General features: G+C 39.2%; 1 long non-coding RNA gene across 1 annotated transcript in view; it reads right to left on the bottom strand.

The window, feature by feature from the left end:
- The window catches only part of LOC140905396 (uncharacterized), a 118,019-nt gene that overhangs the window by 1,124 nt on the left and 96,506 nt on the right, over positions 1-20,389 (bottom strand). The window contains exon 3 of the long non-coding RNA XR_012156844.1: positions 6,206-6,274. This is a non-coding gene — a long non-coding RNA (uncharacterized lncRNA). The remainder of the gene's footprint in view (positions 1-6,205; positions 6,275-20,389) is intronic.

The following is a 20,389-nucleotide window of genomic DNA, read 5'->3' as shown; positions in this document are numbered from 1 at the left end:
TCAAAATCTCATTTGAATAAGAGAAGGAAGATAGCCAGTTATCAGAAAGGCTTTGCTAGTACTGAACGAGAAAAGATGGTTCAATGTCAGTGTGGATGATTTGCCAATTTCAAAACCACCCAATAGCCCTTCTCTCTATCCTTCTGGTTTTAGTATAATAGGCATATATGAACATTGGCTCTGCTGCTTTGTTATTAAATGCAATGCATAAGCATAAAATGTACTATTTAAGCCTCATGATGGGTTGCATGGGTGAGTGAGAGCAGAGCAACTGTAGGTACGAGCTTCGTTCATTTGGTGAATCTTTATGAAGATCCAGTGGTGGAAAAAACCACTACTACACATGGTAAGGGGAAATATGCTGGATGATGAAGTGGCTGTATAGCAACCCCGTCACCTTCTCTTAGGAGCGTGTGGTCAATCACATCTCATGTACTTATTTCCCTTCACACATCCTAGTTCCTGAGGCTTTGTTTGAGAGGTTGTGAAGAACCAAAATACAATGTAATGGTAACTCTCAGATGATGAAAACAGAGTTAATCTCGGCACCTCTGTGCCACATGGCAAAAGGTGTTTGGAGCAATCAACAGGCATTGAGCTTAGCACATGTAGGAATATGTTCACAGTATTTATCATCCACTTGAAAATTATAGATGTAAATGTGCCAGTTTTTCTTAGGGTTGCCAGTTGTGGTTAGACGTATTCCTGGAGGTTTCATCACATGACATAATCTTTAATTAAAGATTAATTTTTAATTCTTGGAGACTCCAGCACTACTTGGTATAGCAGGAGCCTGCTGCCTGTTTGTTGATAAAGTTAATCCTGTAGGGTTGCAACCCTAGTTGTTCTTCAGAACAAGACCTGACTCTCCACTTGTGAGAATTAGGTACTCTTTTTGCTGATACTTGTAACTGTTTTTCTCTTTCCTAAGAAAGTAAAAAATCTGGAAAAGGAACTCATTAAAGAACATATAAGAGAGTGCATGGACTACTCTTTATGCTGTAGGAAATTTAAAAGCCACTTCAAATCAGGAATGGCAGGAAATGCAAAATGTTAAGGCGGCATGTCTCTTTAAAGTGCTTTCACAATTACAAACTCCAGGATCAGGTTGAAAACCTGCTGAAAGGCGAATCTACTTGATGGACAAGCGGGTTCATACAAGCTATATCAGGGCCTGGGCCAAGTGGTAATGGAAGTAGAGATGAGAAAGGGAATATGAAACAAGTACAATTTTTTAAAAGACTCTAGAGGTGACCCTGACAATTACAGGCTTGCAAGCCTAACTTCAGTACCAGTCAAATTGGTTGAAAACTATAGTAAAGAACAAAATTATCAGACACATAGATGGACATGAGATGGTGGGGAAGAGTCAAGATGGCTTTTGACAAAGGAAATCATGCCTCGTCCATCTGTTCTGACTCTTTGAGGGAGTCAACAAGCATGGACAAGGGTGATCCAGTAGATATAGTGTACTTGCACTTTGAGAGAGCATTTGATCAGGGCCCACAACAAAGTAAGCAGTCATGGGATAAAAGGAACAGTCCTCTTGTGGATTAGTAACTGGTTAAAAGACAGGAAACAAAGGGTAAGAGTAAATATTCAATTTTCATAGTGGAGAGGGAAATAGTGGGGTTCCCCAATGACCTGAATGGGACCAATGGTGTTCATCTTATTCATAAATTATCTGGAAAAAGGGGTAAACAGTGAGGGAGCAAAGTTGGCAGATGATACAAAATTACTCAAGATAGTTTAGTCCAAAGCAGACTGAACAGTTACAAAGGGATCTCACAAAACTGGGTGACTGGATAACAAAATGGCAAATTAAATTCAATGTTGATAAGTACAAAGTAATGCACATTTGAAAACATAATCCCAACTAAAATACAAAATGATAGGGTCTAAATTAGCTGTTACCACTCAAGAACAAGATCTTGGAGTCATTGTGGATAGTTCTATAAAAATATCCATTCAGTGTGTGGCAAGAGTGTTTAAAAAAAAAAGTTGACAGTGTTAGGAACAATTAGGAAAGGGATATAAAATACCACAATGCCACTATATAATGCCACACCTTGAATTCTGCATGCACTTCTGGTCGGCCTATCTCAAAAAAGATATATTATTATTGGAGAAAGTGCAGTGAAGGGCAACAAAAATTATTTGGGGTCTAGAACAGCTTCCATAGGAGGAGAGATTAAAAAGACTGTGATTGCTCATTTTGGAAAAGAGACAACCAATGGGGATATGATATGATGAGATCTATAAAATCATGATGATGGGGGTGGGGGAGAGTCAACAGGCAAGTGTTACTTCACATAACACAAGGCTGCTTCACATAACACATGATATTAATAGACAACAGGTTTGAAACAAACATAAAGAAATACTTTACAGAATGTATAGTCAACCTGTGGAACTCATTGTCAAGGGATGTAGTGAAGGCCAAAAATATAACTGGGTTCAAAAACTAATTAGATAATTTCATGGAGGATTAATTCATCAATGGCTGTTAGCTAAGATGTTTAGGGATATAACCGTATGCTCTTGGTGTCCCTAGCATCTGACTGCCATAAACTGGGACTGGTTGACAGGGAGTGGATCACTTGATAATTGCTCTGTTCTGTTCATTCCCTCTGAAGCATCTGGCACCGGCCACTGGCAAAAGACAGGATGCTGGGCTAGATGACCATTGATGTGACTCAGTATGTCCATTTTTATGTTCTTGTGTAACACAAGTACTGGGAGGTTTGGTCAATAGTAGCATGGTAAAGAAGCAGTAAGGAGGAAGCATAGGGGTGTTAATGAAAAGTCTGGAGGAGAACAGGAAATCCTATTAAAAGGGGGAAAGGACTGTAGCAGAGATGGAAGCTGGGAGTTTGTAGCTAGGAGAAAACAGTGCCTGTAAGAAGGTGTCAAGCATGACATTTAGAGCAGAGGCCTGCTGGAGTGATTCTGTAGCGAAATGAGAATCCTAGCACTAGGGAGACAGAAAAGAGAGATGGAGCCAATGAATCAAACATTTGTTTTGCTATGAAAAAAACTAGGCAAAAGAGCCTTACTAAAGAATTCAGCTCTGAATGGTGATGTATGTTGGAGACGTGATTTAACCTCCTGCTTGCCTATGAGACAGATTGGAGCATAACACAGTACAATTCAGCTGTCACTCAGCTCAGTAGAATGACTGTCTTACAAATCATTATTTTTTTTCATATTGTACATCAGAAAGGTAATGCACATTAACTCAAGCAACTACTGTACACCCAGGCAAGTGAGGACATAGAGAAAGTAAGTCTGAGGTGTTTGTGTGGCTACTTCACTAAACACTGTTTAGGAGAAAAGCATATTTGTTACAATTCAAGCTAAATTATGTACTATGCTCAAAACACATTTACTACAGACATGAGGGACATATTAAGTTCCAAACCTGATAAATGGCTAATATTAAAACCAATGTGTTTCATGTTTACAATGGTACCATGCAGTGCTAGATGCCAGTTCAATGAGAAACAAGATGATACATGACCTCACTGTAATTCTACTTGGTTACATGTTGAATTATAAAAAGAAACTAACGATTCTTTGCCCTAGGGGCTGATAACTAGACCTGTGAATGTTTATGGAAAAATTGCCATACTGCCAAAGGATTATTCCTTGTTTTAAAACAAACAAGCAAGTTGATTAATTGATAAGCTTAGGGAGATATTAATATGTAAATATGTAGCCCAAGGTCCAGTGTGCTTCAGTAGCAGTCACGGGAACTACAAATTGTGAACTACAGACTGCTGCATGTTGGGAGAACTTCCTTGGTCATTCAAAGAAATACTTTCTTCCCTCTCAATGGGAAATTTTTAGCAGTGAAGATGGGAGCATGAGGCAAGCAGAGAGGTTGCCACTTAACTGTAATCCTGTTCTGTTTCCTTACTCAATATGACTTTGTTACTGATTGTTGGTCTGAGTGGGTCTGGGCTTAGGTGAATACGTACTAGCACACAATGCAGAGCAAAGGGAAGAACTTCAGGTCCAGTCCCCCGAAGTTGTGAGAAAAGCCACAAGGCAGATCTACCCATCTTTAACAACCTCACAAAGGGATGGGGAACTAAAGGAGGGTTACAAGTAAATATCCAAGAAAGTCAAATATCACTTTAAAGGAGCTAACTTCAATTTTGGATTCACAAACTCCAATAGCTTCTACACTTCAGTTTTCATGCCATGGTAAGGGTCTGCTCCAAAATCCATTGAAGTAGATGGTTGTTGCTTTTCCCGCTGCCTTTAATGCATATTGGATCAGACTGTGAATCTGTAAATTTTTACAAGTGAGCTGTCTAGAGTGTGTTTACCAGATCTCAAAGCTTTGATAAAGAGTGAGGCTGGTTGGAAAAAATCCAACTAAACATTTCTTTACAGGAATTTGCCAACTCATTGAAATCTTGTTGAGATGTTTTAGAGTAGCAGCCGTGTTAGTCTGTATCCACAAAAAGAAAAGGAGGACTTGTGGCACCTGAGAGACTAACACATTTATTTGAGCGTAAGCTTTAGTGAGCTACAACTCACTTCATCAGATGCATGCAGTGGAAAATACAGTGGGGAGATTTTATATAGACAGAGAACATGAAGCAATGGGTGTTACCATACACATTGTAACGAGAGTGATCAGGTAAAGTGAGCTATTACGAGCAGGAGAGAAAAAAAACCTTTTTGTAGTGATAACCAAGGTGGGCAATTTCCAGCAGTTGACAAGAACGTCTGAGGAACTGTGTGGGGGGGTGGTGGTGGAAATAAACATGGGGAAATAGTTCAACTTTGTGTAACGACTTATCCACTCCCAGTCTTGGAGTCTGTTCTTGACGTCTGATTTGTGTCCATTTATTCTTTTATGTACAGACTGTCCAGTTTGACCAATGTACATGGCAGAGGCACATTGCTGGCACATGATGGCATATATCACATTGGTAGATGTGCAGGTGAATGAGCCTCTGATAGTGTGGCTGATGTGATTAGGCCCTATGGTGGTGTCCCCTGAATAGATACGTAAAAGAATAAATGGACACAAATCAGACGTCAAGAATTATACTATTCAAAAAGAATTTAAAAACTAGTCGGAGAACACTTAAATCTCTCTGGTCACTCGATTACAGACCTAAAAGTTGCCATTCTTCAACAAAAAAAAATTCAAAAACAGACTCCAACGAGAGACCGCTGAATTGGAATTAATTTGCAAACGGAACACCATTAAATTAGGCTTGAATAAAGACTGGGAGTGGATGTGTCATTACAAAAAGTAGAACTATTTCCCAATGTTTATTTCACACACATTTCCCTCCCCCCACTGTTCCTCGCACGTTTTTGTCAACTGCTGGAAATTGCCCACCTTGATTATCACTAAAAAAGGTTTTTTTCCTCTCCTGCTGGCAATAACTCACCTTACCTGATCACTCTCATTACAGTGTGTATGGTAACACCCATTATATCATGTTCTCTGCGTATATAAAATCTCCCCACTGTATTTTCCACTGAATGCATCCAATGAAGTGAGCTGTAGCTCATGAAAGCTTATGCTCAAATAAATTTGTTAGTCTCTAAGGTGCCACAAGTACTCCTTTTCTTTTTGTTGAGATGTTGTCTCTGACGGAAACCAGGATGGGGGGGTTCAATGGAAACCTGCCTCGTATCCTGTAGGCTTGTCTACCCAGGCTTTCAGCGTCTGTGGCTCTGGGGCAGTCTTCTAGGTAGAGTGTCCTGGAGCAGCGGCTCCATTCCTTTTTTTAGAGACTTTTGAAAATTTGGGGATTTGTTCCCAACTGAGCTGAAGCCAAATTTTGAAATATCAAAATCATTGTGAAATAGAATTACCTTTACTCTGCAGAGCTCTAATAAATAGCATGTTGGAGCTTAGTGTTCATCCATAGCAGAGTAGGCATAAGGGTGAAGTGTATCTCATTGATTCCTGTACAACAGTAATACCATAAATATTTCTGGAATGTTGTTTGTGTATTACATTGTATTTGTGTTGGTAATGAAACAGCATCCTATGTTCAACTTTGCATTCATACGATTAGTGGTGATGGTGGGACATTTTCCAAGATTATTTGAAAAGCATTATCCATCATATTTTAAAATAATTGGTTTTTGTATTACCTGCATCTGCAAAGGGCATTTTGTTGCTACTTTAATTTATGGATATTCCTTCAAGTGCAATGATGCTACTTACTTATTCCATTTTTGTGGGTTTATGTGTTTTATATTCTTTGATCCGCTCGTTGTATAGATTATGCAGTATCTGAAAAGTACAAAAAAACAAAACCTCAAAATGGGCAGACCACAGAATTCACCATGGGTGCACTATACAATTCCCTTTTATTTAACTACACAGAAATAGCTCTTGACATAAGGAACAGAGGAAAGGAGATTATGATGAAGTATTATGATTATGATGCAGACCCAGTATTAAAAAGCACAAAGTACGAAATAATTTGATGAATCACACTAACTTGAAAGGAAGGTTTTTGAAACACTTACAAAATTGCCAACATCATCAACTCTATAGAAGAATACCATTTTATAATAAATCAAACACAAGTAGTACCTTTTGTTTATTTTGCATATAAACTGACTTGGCTTTTAGATTTTACTCCTCTGTGCTTACATTTCAACCTTCAATCTAATTTCAGGGCCAGAATCTGTAGAAGACTATTCACTTAGTGAGGTACACCTGAGAAAGGATATCAGAATTTGGCCCATTGGTTCTAGTCTGCCTCTTTTGGCAATGTTGAGACATCCTCTGTGAGAGGATCATACCTCTTAGATGCTTTTCCATCTTTAGGATACATTATTCATTATGCAAAAAGAAAAAGAGGACTTGTGGCACCTTAGAGACGAACAAATTTATTTGAGTATAAGCTTTCGTGAGCTTCAGCTCACTTCATCAGATGCATTCAGTGGAAAATACAGTGGGGAGATTTATATACACAGAGAACATGAAACAATGGGTGTTACCATACAGACTGTAACGAGAGTGATCAGGTAAGGTGAGCTATTACCAGCAGGAGAGCGGTGGGGGGAAAAAGCCTTTTGTAGGGGTAATCAAGGTGGGCCATTTCCAGCAGTTGACAAGAAGGTCTGAGGAACAGCGGGGGGATGGGGGGGAATAAACATGGGGAAATAGTTTTACTTTGTGTAATGACCCATCCACACCCAGTCTTTATTCAAGCCTAATGTAATGGTGTTCAGTTTGCAAATTAATTCCAATTCAGCAGTCTCTCGTTGGAGTCTGTTTTTGAACCCCGACCAGGGGTATTCTAACTGCTACCCAAGATCCATAAACCTGGAAATCCTGGACGCCCCATCATCTCAGGCATTGGCACCCTGACAGCAGGATTGTCTGGCTATGTTGACTCCCTCCTCAGGCCTGACACTCCCAGCAATCTTCGAGACGCCACTGACTTCCTGAGGAAACTACAATCCATCGGTGATCTTCCTGAAAACACCATCCTGGCCAGTATGGATGTAGAAGCCCCCACACCAACATTCCACACAAAGATGGACTACAAGCTGTCAAGAACAGTATACCTGATACTGTCACGGCAAACCTGGTGGCTGAACTTTGTGTCTTTGTCCTGACCCATAAGTATTTCACATTTGGGGACAATGTATACTTTCAAATCAGCGGCACTGCTATGGGTACCCGCATGGCCCCGCAGTATGCCAACATTTTTATGGCTGTCTTAGAACGTTTCCTTAGCTCTCGTCCCCTAATGCCCTTACTTTACTTGCGCTACATTGATGACATCTTGATCATCTGGACCCATGGAAAAGAAGCCCTTGAGGACTTCCACCATGATTTTCAACAATTTCCATCCCACCATCAACCTCAGCCTGGACCAGTCCACACAAGAGATCCACTTCCTGGACATTACAGCGCTAATAAGCAATGGTCACATAAACACCACCCTATACTGGAAACCTACTGACTGCTATGCCTACCTACATGCCTCCAGCTTTCATCCAGACCACACCACACCATTGACTACAGCCAAGCTCTACAATACAACAGCATTTGCTCCAACCCCTCAGACAAACACCTACAAGATCTCTATTAAGCATACTTGCAACTACAATACCCACCTGCTGAAGTGAAGAAACAGATTGACAGAGCCAGAAGCGTACCCAGAAGTCACCTACTACAGGACAGGCCCAACAAAGAAAATAACAGAACACCACTAGCCATCACCTTCAGCCCCCAACTAAAACCTCTCCAACGCATCATCAAGGATCCACAACCTATCGTGAAGGACGACCCATCACTCTCACAAATCTTGGGAGACAGGCCAGTGCTTGCTTACAGATGGCCCCCCAACCTGAAGCAAATACTCACCAGCAACCACACACCACACAACAGAACCACTAACCCAGGAACCTATCCTTGCAACAAAGCCCGTTGCCAGCTGTGCCCACATATCTATTCAGGGGACACCATCATAGGGCCTAATCACATCAGCCACACTATCAGAGGCTCGTTCACCTGCACATCTACCAATGTGATATATGCCATCATGTGCCAGCAATGTCCCGCTGCCATGTACATCGGTCAAACTGGATAGTCTCTACGTAAAAGAATAAATGGACACAAATCAGACGTCAAGAATTATAACATTCAAAAACCAGTCGGAGAACACTTCAGTCTCTTTGATCACTCGATTACAGACCTAAAAGTGGCAATTCTTCAACAAAAAAACTTCAAGAACAGACTCCAATGAGGGACTGCTGCTTGGAATTAATTTAAAAACGGGATACAATTAACTTAGGCTTGAATAAAGACTGGGGGTGGCTGTGTCATTACACAAAGTAAAGCTATTTCCCCTTGTTTATTCCTCCCCAATCCCCCGCTGTTCCTTAGACCTTCTTGTCAACTGCTGGAAATGGCTCACCTCGATTATCACTACAAAAGGATTTTTCCCCCATCGCTCTCCTGCTGGTAATAGCTCACCTTACCTGATCACTCTCATTACAGTGTGTATGGTAATACCCATTGTTTCATGTTCTCTGTGTATATAAATCTCCCCACTGTATTTTCCACTGAATGCATCCGATGAAGTGAGCTGTAGCTCACGAAAGCTTATGCTCAAATAAATTTGTTAGTCCCTAAGGTGCCACAAGTACTCCGTTTCTTTTTGCGGATACAGAATAACATGGCTGCTACTCTGAAAATTATTCATTATGATATAAGATGAAACCAAGCATTAAAAAAACACCTAATGGAAGTCCAGTGATGGTAAACTGAGAAAAGGATGAAGGGGCAGAAGGTTACAAGCACAGAGCAGCTAAAATAACTTTATCTACCACAACCCAAACAAAGTTTAACTAGCTATGACTTGACGTGCCTTGGGTAGTGCACACTGAAAATGCCAAGATCAGGGCAGGCTGCAAAAAGGAGAGCAGGTTCTCCCCAAACTGCTCGTTAACACTGTAGTTAGATTCACCAACTAGTCACAAAATGTGCTTCTGATTTCTCGCACTGGTTGTCAAGAAGCTGGAGAAAAGAAATCCCACAGCCTCCTGTATTGCATTCTACTCTCTGGCTCCCAATCAGCTCGTAGGTACAGTAAAATGAGAAGTTATTTAAAACTCTGTTCATTATACAAAATGTTCTTCTCATTCCCAAAGGGCCAGCCACATTACCAGATCAATATAGTTTGGCCCTTACCCAAAATGCCACGCTGCCAGCCAATTCTTTAGTACCTAAAACTAAAGTTTTTATTATAAAAGAAGAGAAAGGGAAGAGAGTTGTTAAATGGTCAAAGCAATCAGATACGTGCATATGATTTCAGAATCCATATATTAGGTTCTTAGCAGCATTTGTGAGTTGGCTGGCTTGTAAAGTCCCTCTGGAGCACATCCAAAACTTAGATGGGTCTATCAGTCCTTTGTTCAAAGCTTCAGTCTGTAGAGAAGTTACTCCAGAGGTGAGAAACAGGATTGAAGACAAAATTGAGAAGATGAAGCTGCCTTTTTATATCCTCTGCCATGTGGCTTGTACATCCTTTGTCCCAAACTCAAGCTCACAGCACATGGGCATGGAAAAGGTCTTGGAGTCCCCTGTCCATGGACATGTCCCTGGCTTCTCTCATTGGGTTCATTGTAAAAGCTGATTGCCCTTGATGGGCCATTAAGCAGCCTGAATAGTGCTGATGCCAATCTGTAAGGGGGTGTCACCCAGAAACACAGCACAAGTTTGATATACAAATATACCACACATTTATAATTCACAATACAAAGATGATACATACATATAAATATTATTATATTTAGAAAATCATAACTTTCTACTGATACCTTAAATAGCATATCTTGTAAGACTCATGGTGATTCTATAATATTGGTATCTATAATGTAAATGTTCACCCATATTCCATACAGCATCACACTAGCCTTCAGACTCCTCAAATGTGGATGTATCTTTCGGGTATAGGGGAAGGGGTTTGCTTGTGAAACCTGCTTTATAGTTGCATGGCTGACTGTTGAGATGGTGCTCGCCTTTGCCATGAATGGTCCATCAGCTGTTTGGCTCTGTTTCCACCAGTAAAGCTTTCCTCAGACTGGCAGGGCTGACCTGTAAGATGGTTTGATGAGGTTTTGTGATTATGGAGCAGCAGGAGGAGAGGCCTGGGTGGAGACGCTGGGATCTTTTCCTAAATAACATTCCAGGCCCTAGATTCATAATAGAATCTGAAACTCAATGGAAAACTTCAGGGAAGGAAACCCACTCTCATAGATACCAATGTGCAGGTTGATATGGACCCCTGTAATACTTACTTGCACTGCATTTATGTTTTTTAACTTAAAGGTCTGGGGATAGAGAATTTAATTGAGAGTTGTAACGCATACAAATATTATCACTGGGGAAAATGAGGTCACTCCCTAACATCTGCTTCCCAGTGAGCACATAGGGGAATAAAAGAGGGGAGGCCCCCTTGAATACAGCACCACAGAGGGGAAAGATAGGGGAAATTAATCTATCGAAAGAATAGTTTGCAATATTGGAATAGAATCAAGAACACCAAGGAAGAGATGGGTTCAAGATGTGGCTGGTCAGTGGTGAATCTCTCTGTGCTGTGTGTCCTCAGGGGTGTGAAAAATCTACATCCCTGAGAACTGTAGATATGCTGACCTATCCCCTGGTGTAGACAGTACTATGTTGACAGAAGAATTCTTCTGTTGACTTAGCTGCTGCTTCTTGGGGAGGTGGATTAACTACAGTGACAGGAGAACTCTTCCAATTTCTGTAGTGAGTGTCTACACTGAAGTGCTTCAGCTGTGCTGCTGTTGTGTTTTAAATGTATACATACCCTCAGTTTGAACTTTTCATATAAACAGAAGCATCTTCCCAGCAGGAATAAGCCATTTCATTGAGTATCTTGATATTCAAACAATTCCTGAAAGACACCAATCATAATAAAGGTATGCGCTTAGCTGCATGTCTTTTAGAGACATGTCTGTACAATCTTTCCATCTTCTTAAAACTGTTAAGACCCTGTTAATATCCTACTGTAGGTAACTGAAAACCACCTGAGTGACTTTTTGGGACCATTTTATTTCCTTAATGAACCTACACACCACAGGTGACAACCCTCTAACTTACTTGCACTAGCAAATGAAATTACAGGGGTAATTGAATATTACAGTTCGCCTATGCTGTATAGCTCAAACAAAAACTTAATTAAGGATTTAATATCTGTTTGCATGGGATCTAGCTCTCCTCAGTTACATGCAAAACTGCATGCATGGCAAGGTCTTACAGACCTTTCTGGTTTCAGAATCCCTGAATAAAAGGGGAAATCCAAATGACAGCATTAGCCCAGATAGTCCACACATCTCTAGTACTGCAAGTTGCATGGATCCCTCCACCAAGAGAGACGGTAAACTGCCCTGTGTGTGTTGAGATGCAAAAGGTGGGTGAAGTAATATCTTTTACTGGACCAACTTCTGTTGGTGAGAGAGACAAGCTTTCAAGCTACACAGAGCTCCTCTTCTGGTCTAGAAAAGGTAATAAGAGTGTAACAGCTAAATACAAGATTGAACAGATAGCATAAGGAGTTAGCGTGTGTCATAAATATAAAGGGAAGGGTAAACCCCTTTGAAATCCCTCCTGGCCAGGGGAAAGCTCCTCTCACCTGTAAAGGGTTAAGAAGCTAAAGGTAACCTCGCTGGCACCTGACCAAAATGACCAATGAGGAGACAAGATACTTTCAAAAGCTGGGAGGAGGGAGAGAAACAAAGGGTCTGTGTCTGTCTGTAGTCGTCTTGGCCAGGGACAGAACAGGAATGGAGTCTTAGAACTTTTAGTAAGTAATCTAGCTAGGTATGTGTTAGATTATGATTTCTTTAAATGGCTGAGAAAAGAATTGTGCTGAATAGAATAACTATTTCTGTCTGTGTATCTTTTTTGTAACTTAAGGTTTTGCCTAGAGGGGTTCTCTATGTTTTTGAATCTAATTACCCTGTAAGATATCTACCATCCTGATTTTACAGGGGGGATTTCTTTATTTCTATTTACTTCTATTTTTTATTAAAAGTCTTCTTGTAAAACACTGAATGCTTTTTCATTGTTCTCAGATCCAAGGGTTTGGGTCTGTGGTCACCTATGCAAATTGGTGAGGCTTTTTATCCAACATTTCCCAGGAAAGGGGGGTGCAAGTGTTGGGAGGATTGTTCATTGTTCTTAAGATCCAAGGGTCTGGGTCTGTAGTCACCTAGGCAAATTGGTGAGGCTTTTTACCAAACCTTGTCCAGGAAGTGGGGTGCAAGGTTTTGGGAAGTATTTTGGGGGGAAGGACGCGTCCAAACAGCTCTTCCCCAGTAACCAGTATTAGTTTGGTGGTGGTAGCGGCCAGTCCAAGGATAACGGGGGTAATATTTTGTACCTTGGGGAAGTTTTGACCTAAGCTGGTAAAGATAAGCTTAGGAGGTTTTTCATGCAGGTCCCCACATCTGTACCCTAGAGTTCAGAGTGGGGGAGGAACCGTGACAGCATGTATGGCAAGGGACCATTCAAAGTGAAGTGGCCCATTAACACCCCTTTTAGTCATCAGACAAAAAGGGGTAAGTGGATTACAGATTGTTATAAAAGCCATACATCCAGTATCTTTATTAAGACCTGATTTTTAATGTCTAACAAAGTTATGAATTTTAAACTCCCTGCCTCATCTTTTGAAAGTGTTGTGCAGGTTTCCTTTGAGAATGAGGAATATTATGTCAGATATCAAGTGATCACTTTGTAAAAATTGTTCACCCACAGGTGATAGGGTGTTTTTGTCTTTTATCATTTTCCTGTGTTAGTTCATTCAAGAGTGTGGTGATTGATTTCACTCATATAATTGTTATTGGGCATTTAGTGCACTGGATGCGGTACACCACAAGTTGTAATAGATATGTGTAGGACCTTGCAAGGCATAGTGTTGATCACTGTAGCAATGGTGATATGTTTGCAGGTTTTGCACCTTCAGTTCTGGCAGGGTCTGGTGCTGATTTGAGTTGGTGTGTACTGATCTATGGGGAGCTTGCTTCTGATGATGAGGATCGTGGGGTAGGGGGCATGTTTGAAGGGCAGGGGATATCTCAGATGGGTTCCAGTGTGGGGTTGTAGGTGACAGACAGAGCGTGCAGACAGAGGGTGTTTTATTTCTATTTGGGGTGGTTACTGGTCTATGAAGATATGTATGGCGATCTGTGGATTTCTTGTGTATGGGTTGCCTGTGTAGGGTTCCATTATTGAAGCTGATCATGGTGTCCAGGAAGTTGATGCTCATGTAGGAATGTTCCAGAAAGAGTTTAATGGACAGGTGGTTTGTTGAAGTTGTAGTGGATGTGGTAGAAAGCTATGAGGCAGTTTGTTGCCTGTCCAGAGGATGAAAATATCATTGATGTGACTCAGGTATATCATTGGTTGCCTGGTGCATTTGTTGAGATGGGCAGAATTAGTGGTTAAAGACGTGCCACTTCCTATGTCTATATTGTTCGTGTTGCAGTTACCAGTATGATGATGGGCACTTTGTTTTTCTCCTCTCACAATGATGGTATATACAGTGGCTCCGGTAAAAGAGTAAAATTTCTATTAGATCATCCAGGACTCTAGGAGTGCATGCTTCATTGACATCTCTGAATCTAGCCCCACACTGAAGAACTGCTCAAACTGGCAGTATATCGAAAAGACTAACAGACATAATCTTACAGGGTCCAGTTCTTGCCTGATATTTCAGAAGATTGCCCTGTTTAAAGCCCAGTCACTGAATTTCTTCACGTACCTGAAGCTCAAATGAAGAGCTGCTTGTGTTAGAGGTCTCTGCTAGTATGAGATTTGGTACTGGACTGAAAATTTATTTTGCCAATGTTCCCAGTACCTCTGATCTGGGCCAACCGAGCTTGTATACACTTTGACCTGCATTTAATACTGAATTTGACATTGCTGCCGTGATTACTGAATAGACCATATAATAAGCCTCTGAATATTTGATATAAAATCAGAATGCTTTAGACTTCAAAGGAAAACCAGACAGGCATGTCCTGTACTGCTCCTCATAATAACCATTTAACCATTTGCTGGAATGATAACTATATGGGACTATTAAGAAGACAGCAGTCTTAATTTTTAATTGTACTTTAATATTTGCTGGTCAGCTGTCTCCATTTTGAATAATCTCCAACTCTTCTTGGAATTTGACAGGTTCTTGGGTTTTCACAGATAAAACCAGACTTATCTTTGGTAATATTAAAAAGAGCCTTCATGGGACTAAAGAAAACCTTCCTAGTTTTCAGTTAGTGGAGTAGTGTTTCAGATCTTTGGAAGTTCAGACCACAAGCAATGGGATGAACCTTCTAAAGAAAGTGTCATTAATGTAATTGATTTTTAAGAAAAGTAGAGCATATGTTGATATGGAACCATGTGGTCTAGTTTCGTAGATTTGATTATAATGGGAAGATTTTTTTCCCTAGGCACAGGTACCCGTTTTAGGTTTTATCTATTAAAATTCCCCACTATATTTTTTTGCTTTGAAACAGAATATTTTTAAGTTCAGATGAGCAGGAGGAAGTGCTAAATTTAAGATAGATATTCTGATCCAACTCAAAGAAAAAGGTGGTATAGACCTTTTTCATATCACTTTATATGACTCAGCTACTGACACTAAATGGCTAAGTGACTGATCTGCAATTGCAAGGAAAAAAACTGGATTGAAATTGAAAACTAGAATCTTAGCAAGATATTTTAACAAAACTTACTTACCAGTTAAATTTCCCATATCCCAATCTGCATCTAACTCATATATTCACTAGAGACATCATGGTTACAATAATCGGTGTTTTGCGACAGATTCTCAGATGTAGTAAATTGATTCAGTTTTACTGACTTCAATTAAACTACATCACTATACACCAACTGAGAATCTGGCTCTTTAAGTTTGTATATGATGATAAACTGTCCTGTCTTTAAAAATCAAAGCAAACTTTAACTGAGATTTGAGTACAGGTGATTTAGTCAATAGAACAAATTAGTAATAAAAGGCAATTTTATTATTAGTAAACACCTTCAAAAATATCCAACCTGTAATATTTTCTGGTAAGAGTATTTTCAAGTTAGGCAAAAAGAGAACTTAAACAATAGTTCTTTTTTCTACATTAAGGAAGGACCTCAGTGCTAGACATTACAATGCATAAAGGACTTCTGATTATGTGGCCTGATTAAAAGGCAAGTTGTTTTTCCAGTCCCCAACTCATCACCTGCTTTTAGTATAGAATACACAGTCATTATGGAACTAATTTACGGAGTGATGTCTTCAAGGTGCTAAGTGCCTCCTGAGATGGGAGGACCTTCAATCTGATTTAAGTTATCTGGGTATCATTGTCTTCTCTCATTTGTTAGGCGTTCCTCTCCCTCACCCCTCCAGGTCCAGCTACCACATTGTAATTAATTATTTCTTTGTACTGTATATTGGTACCTAGAAGCCCGAGCTGAGATCAGGGCCCCATTGTACATGTTTGCACGATACAAACATAAAGTAAAAGAGACTCCCTGAGCTGACGAGTTTACAGTTCAAACAGACAATAATAAATAATAGGGGAAAGCATTATTTATTGTCCCCATTTTTACACTAGAGGAACTGAGGCACAGAGAGATTAAGTGGCTTGCTCAGCGTGAATGCCTGTGGCTGAGTCAGGAGCTGAATCCAGACATTCTGAATCCCAATTAAGTGTCCTTGTCACAAAATCTTCCTTTCTCTCTCAATTTACACTTCCCAGTGACCGAATCAAATCTAAACTACTTCAAGTAAGTATTTCAGTACATGTAAGTGTCAGTATAAATAAGAAACATTATTGTGGTGGCAGTAATGTACGTTACTGTGTGAATGACATATGCCCTACAATTGCGGTTTGCAAACTGCACAACTGACACCCTTCAGGAGCATACATATAGGGGGAAAGTGGAGTTCAAGATGTGCTGGAACCAGCCATAATCTCAGTTCTCACACTCCCTACAAGGTAATATATTGTGATTGGGGATGGGGAGGCGGGCTCAAACTGAGCTGAGCCACTGAAGGGAGAGAACATAAATACGCTTTTCCAAAAGGTTTTGGAGCTGCTGCTCTAATATGCATACCACCATAAGTCTCTCAAGGAATTCTGGGTCTCCCATTGCATCATGAACCATGATTAATCGACACAAATGAGACCTGGTTTAAAGCTACAATCTGGATCAAAGAGTGTAAACTGGATAATTACATCCTATTATTACTATCCTGGTGCATGTAGACAGATAAACATCCCATATGACGTTTATGAGTCAGTTGAACATTTCTATCGATAAAACATATTTTGTGATGTAAAAATAGTAGTCTATCAAAATATGGCCAGTAGTCACACATGGTCTTTTCAGAACAAGAATATAATTTACCAAAAGTCTCATGATATATTAGTAGCTAATCCAGGCATTTTTGATTAAAAAATAAGTAACAAGCATAATATCTGTGGATAACAACTACATTTTGATATACGGGATTATCACAGTATATAGTATTTGTACATCAGAATGAACTGAGGGTATAGCGGCTTACTACTCAGTTACCATGAATCACTTTCTTTTGTTCATGCTGTGAAATTAATTGGTGCAATACCACATCCTTTAGTCTACCTAGTGTGGCCACTCTCACATACTGTGTGTGGGGGCGGGGGAGGGAGTTCTTTTCATCCTTTCCTCTTTCTTTTCATGCTTTCAAGGATATTTTGAGTGAGAGATGCGTTTGTTGGTTGCTCACAAGCCCCAGTCTGTGGCTGTTGACAGTAAAGGAAATTGCTGTTGCTGCTTTTTCAACCGCACTATATTTTATTGTAGACCTGAATGTGGTTATTTTTGATATTATTCTCCTTCAAAATGCATCTATTTTTATCAGTAATTAATTAGAATTCCAAATAGCTGTGTTTAGTCTTATTTGTGTTGCATTTTGTTCTCTTTCCTGTGACTTTTCATGCAAACAGATTTTGTTTTCATGCAGATTTAAGGAAAGTATCCTCTTCATCGAATACCTATGTTCACACATCTATCCACTATTTGTACTAAAAGTGCTCTCCTCCCATTTATGAAGTTTTAATGATCCAATCAATGGGCATAAACAATACTGTGTAATTTAGGTGACATAAATAATAGCTGAAAAAAAATGGTGAGCAAACAACCTGTAAGCTAAAATGTTTGCTTATTATTTGTTTGTTATTTACTTTAGAATCAGATTTTCAAAGGTATTTAGGTACCTACAAATTCAGACTGGGATTTTAAAAAACAGTTAAGCCTAAATGCTTAATATCGGTTGAGATTCGGCACCCTGCTTAGGCATTTTGAAAGTCCCACTAGGTGCCTATCTGGCGTGATAGGTGCCTAAATATCATTGAAAATCTGGCCCTTACTGTTTAAAGGTCCTGGTCAGGATAGGGGCCACTGTAGTCATGGAACATTCTGGAGGGACTGTGAAAATGTACCTTATCTGTATATATGGTGTTTAGTTCTGCATGAATCCTATGATAAATCATCAAGATATAATTGACAGCTCTAAATTATTAGTGTTTATTCCATGGTCTGAATAACTTTCTACTATTGATCTGACAGAAAATCAGCATGACTGTTTACTGTTACTCTGGGAAAATCTGCTGGCAGGTGCCATCCAGTTAATAAATTAAAAAACTATATTCTCAAATATTTGGAGTTGGGTGTGCAGGAGTGGTTAAGGATGGATATATATGAAACATCGGGATGTAGTGTTTACATCCACAATGTGCCTTGGGGAATAGAGAATATGAACATCACAGGACCTGTTACAACATGAATAACTAATATTTATAGTGTTGGATGTTTTTTGTAATGGGTGTGAGGTAGGGAACTGCAATTGAAATAATTAAATTCAACACACAATCTTAGCCTCATCTGAGAGGTGGTGAAATGTCAAATGCTAACCGTGTTGTGAACTACCCAAATCTATGAGTTATTGCTACATTGTTTACAGTAATACTAAAACTACAAATCACCTCCTATGTTATAGTGGATTGAATTGACAAGCAGCATCAGACAGTATTAATCTGTTTTATTTGGTGGGGGGAAATTTTCCTGCCCTGTTATAGGTAATAATTTCAATATTGCTGATGTTTAATACAAACCATTGCTTTCTGAAATAGTTAGCTAGACACATTTTTCATCATTTTATTTTTATTTTTGTAAAATGGTCAAAAATTATGACTTGATTCAACACCACCTGATTTGGATTATAACTGCCTCACCAAAAGAAGGCTGCCAATGGATGCATCATAGAGAGAAAGTAGAATCTGACCTCAGGGATGGTAGAGGTAGGAATAGGTAACATCTTGGGCAGAAGGTTTCTTCGTGAAGGAGACTGTTGGTGTTGTGTGTTTTTTTGTTTTTGTTTTTTGTCCCTGAACAGTGCCATAGAGGGGCCTTCAAGGGACATTGTACACATTTTTAAAAAAAAAAATGGAATAATCCTGGAAAGTACAAGTCATTTCTCACCTTTCCCTCAATGTGAAGGACACCTTCAGTAAAGCTATGAAGTAACAGATTTAAAATATTTGTAAAACACTAATAACTTATTTTAAATATATATTATCATCTGGATACAGAATTTTTTATATCTGATCATTTTCTATATCTTGTATATTTGCTTTATTTTAAGGTTTATCATTTCTAATTATATGTTGTTAATGTGGGCTTCATTATTGTCTTTTTTGTTTTGTTTTGTTTCTGTTTAATTTAAATTGAAAGCAGTTTTATTTGAATTATTATTATTGACTGGTAAATATTAAATTTAAAAATGGAAGAGGGGGGAATGGCACAAGTTATGGTTACAGTAGCAAACTATTGATTAGCGCCTGCAAACAGCTATACACAGACCACATAAGCCAGCGAACTAGTGGATTTTTTTGTGTATATAGACCCCAGTCTTAGAAACACTTACGCATATGCTTAATTTTGTTACAATGAATAGACTCCTTGAAGTCAAGGGGACAACTTGTGGTACTGAAGTTAAGTACATGCATAAACATTTGCAGGATTTCAGGTTTAGACTGAAAGTTCTTTATGGCTGGGACTGTTTCTTATGGGTGCCTACCACAATGAGGCACTGATTTTAGCAGGGTCCTTTACTATAATAAAAGGGCCCCAGTGAGGAGGCCACAATGACAGCTGATCTTCCATGTCGCAGAAAAAGGAAGCGAATAGTAGTGGGGGTTGATTAGAATATGAGACGGGGAAGGAAGTGTGATTACTTAACCAAATGATTCAAAAAGTTCAGGTTCGGTTCCTGTTTTGCCTGAATCTGCTCACACCTATGTAATTGGGACTTGGGTTGCTAGCATCTGCAGAGTGGGGAACAGATATGCTGTTTTTTGACATTCCAAAGAAGAGTAACCAAGAATTTCAATACTAACAGGAACAAAACAGATGCTGCACTATTCTTTATTTTTACGAAAGATCATAGTATATAATTTAGCATAATGTGCTTTTTCAATTTAATCTTTGATGGTAACAAACAAGAGTATAATTGATAATCACAATGAAGTAAATGACAATGCAGAAAACCCAGAAATCCTCCAATAATAACTATTATTCAATTATTCAATAACTACTCATGTAGAGACAAAAACAGACATTAATACTAAATACCTCAAAGGTTTATTAGGGCTCAAATGGTATTAGATTTTCTAGTTTCAAGATATATATTAGATTGTATAAAACTAATAAATGGTGCCCAAAGGCAAGATAAAATGGATTTTTTTTTTTTACTTCAGGCCATAAGTATCTTCATTTTAAGGAAGCTCCATGCTTTAGTGAACCAGATTCTCATATGTA

Source organism: Lepidochelys kempii, chromosome 1, assembly GCF_965140265.1.
Source record: "Lepidochelys kempii isolate rLepKem1 chromosome 1, rLepKem1.hap2, whole genome shotgun sequence".
Taxonomy (NCBI): domain Eukaryota; kingdom Metazoa; phylum Chordata; order Testudines; family Cheloniidae; genus Lepidochelys; species Lepidochelys kempii.
Note: the sequence above shows the minus strand (reverse complement) of the source record. Positions and strands in the feature narration are given on the sequence as shown.